The sequence below is a fragment of the Chiloscyllium punctatum genome, chromosome 19 (genome assembly GCF_047496795.1).
Source record: "Chiloscyllium punctatum isolate Juve2018m chromosome 19, sChiPun1.3, whole genome shotgun sequence".
NCBI lineage: Eukaryota > Metazoa > Chordata > Chondrichthyes > Orectolobiformes > Hemiscylliidae > Chiloscyllium > Chiloscyllium punctatum.
Genome location: NC_092757.1, coordinates 44,585,976 through 44,588,604, shown reverse-complemented (window position 1 = coordinate 44,588,604; position 2,629 = coordinate 44,585,976). Strand labels below are relative to the sequence as shown.

The 2,629-nt window shown below is 45.5% G+C and overlaps 1 pseudogene; it reads left to right on the top strand.

Annotated features, from left to right (window-relative positions):
• The first annotated feature begins 304 nt into the window (after positions 1–304).
• On the top strand, positions 305–413 carry LOC140491682 (5S ribosomal RNA; annotated as a pseudogene).
• Positions 414–2,629: the final 2,216 nt, after the last annotated feature.

Here is a 2,629-nt window from a genome sequence, read left to right as displayed (position 1 = left end):
TAAACAGCGTTGTGGTGTGTGTATGTTGCTGTGGTTATAATTTGGAAAGGAGTTTATTTGTGAAGCAGTTTGGATGGGCATGTAATGAAATGGAGTGGAGTGAGTGTGAAAGAGTTGATCCTGTTGTGTAATAAACGTGTGTGTGTGTGTGTCTAGGGTGAAGTAGAGGAACTGAAGATGGAGATGGGAGAATAGAAAGGCAAAGGAAAAAGAAATGTTTTGGTGCAGTATGATTGAATGGCAAAATGTTGTTGTAAATGCAGCAGTGTGTGCCTTTAAGGAAGCAGAAATGGAAACAGTCTGTGCCTACGGCCATACTAGTCTGAAAACGCCCGATCTCGGAAGCTAAGCAGACTCAGGCCTGGTTAGTACTTGGATGGGAGACCGCCTGGGAATACCAGGTGCAGTAGGCTTTTGCAGCCACCAGAGGTTGCTCACACCTTCGCACTCACACTTCCATTCATCAAGCAACGTCCTTTTAACTACTCGCTTCGTCTCTTTGTCTCACTTTTTCTTGAACAATTTCAATGTTCAGCTTCTTCCCCCAATACACAAACACATCATTACTGCTTGAGATTGGAGCAAACGCACCAGGAACACCAAAGCAGCAAGTATTTTATTGAAGAGCACAAACCGTGGTCTTTATTAAGTGATGCCTCACTTTCGATGATCTCACTTCCCTGATCGCTGTCAGCGTTCCCCGGTTTTCTAACAATTGTCTAACTAGTGGTGTGGTAAAAACAATGACTGCGGATGCTGGAAACCAGATTCTGGATTGGTGGTGGTGGAAGATCACAGCAGTTCAGGCAGCATCCAAGTAGCTTCGAAATCGACGTTTCGGGCAAAAGCTCGGGGGTGCCTCCTAGCAGAGCGCTTTAGGGAACATCTCCGGGACACCCGCACCAATCAACCAAACCACCCTGTGGCTCAACATTTCAACTCCCCCTCCCACTCTGCCGAGGACATGGAGGTCCTGGGCCTCCTTCACCGCCGCTCCCTCACCACCAGACGCCTGGAGGATGAACGCCTCATCTTCCGCCTCAGAACACTTCAACCCCAGGGCATCAATGTGGACTTCAACAGTTTCCTCATTTCCCCTTCCCCCTCCTCACCCTAGTTCTAAACTTCCAGCTCAGTAACTGTCCCCTTGACCTGCCCGGACTTGTCCTACCTGTCTATCTTCTTTTCCACCTATCCACTCCACCCTCTCCTCCTTGACCTATCACCTTCATCTCTTCCCCCACTCACCTATTGTACTCTATGCTACTTTCTCCCCACCCACACCCTCCTCTAGCTTATCTCTCCACGCTTCAGGCTCACTGCCTTTATTCCTGATGAAGGGCTTTTGCCCGAAATGTCGATTTCGAAGCTACTTGGATGCTGCCTGAACTGCTGTGCTCTTCCAGCACTACTAATCCAGTAACTAGTGGTGTGGATAGGGTCTGAAAGCAACAACGTTGTGGTGAGGGCTTGTCAGGTGAAGGGTGTTTTACAATATCTGCACTCACCGGTCGAGTTCATACAACGGTGGATCGATATGGTTACGGCAGGAAGAATGGGTCAGCAAACACAGCAAGTTCAATCCTTGTAATGATTATTATTACACATCAGCAGCAAATAATAAGATAAGTGTAAAGAGGGAGTATTTAAAATGCCAGGTACAAAAATCAAGGCTTATTCTCTAACAGCCAAAGCCTTCACAAACAGATCGGCCTAATAATGGCACAAATGGTGATGAATATTTCGATCTAATTGACATCACTGTGCCTTAGTTACAAGTTGACCAAGGTAGAGAAATAACATTTCCAGAGTGCAGACTATTAACAATAGTAAGGTGGGATTTAGAAAGAGGAGTCGCCCCTGACATTTAAGGATGACAGAAGGACATTAGTGAGTAAGGATATTACTTTGGAAATCTTAACCGTGCACTAAGATAATCATACCATTTGAAGACACTGTCAAGATGCTTTGAGGAAAGGGAATTCCTGTTGGACTAAATGCAAGAGAATGTTGTGTTCATTAACAGTCGGGTGGATAAAGGCAGAAGCAATAGGTGCCAATGACTTGGATTTTCAGACTGTATTTCCTATAATTTCAGACTGAGATGAGGTGAACTTTCGACAGTTATTGTGTTGTTAATCTTTAGAATGATATTCTCCAGAGAGTGGTGTGGGTTCTACTGTTGAGGATACTTCAGTGTCAGTGGATGGAGTTTTGATATCTCAGGGGAATTCTGAAAGGGAGGTGCAGTTGAGGTGGATCGATGGTCATCAGTTTGAATGGTGGAGCTCTCTGGTGTGAGATATTGACCGCGGAGAGTGTGCTGCAGATTGAGCAAAGCAAAAGGTGGTCTCCAGAAGGATAATTGTGAAGACCGAGGTTATAGGATAGTGGTATAGGACGGATATGGAAAATGGCAGAGGTGGTGGAGTAGCCTCCATGATGAGAAACAAAATTCTGTCAATGATGAGGGAGGACATAATGAAGGAAACGCATTCAGTGGAGACCGTGTGGGTGGAACTGAGGAATAGTCGAAATCCTAAAATTGTAATAGGTGTTATGTACAGACCGCCTGGTAGCAGCTCTGAAGTCCTGGATGGCAAAAATGCACAAAACTAGGCAATATGTC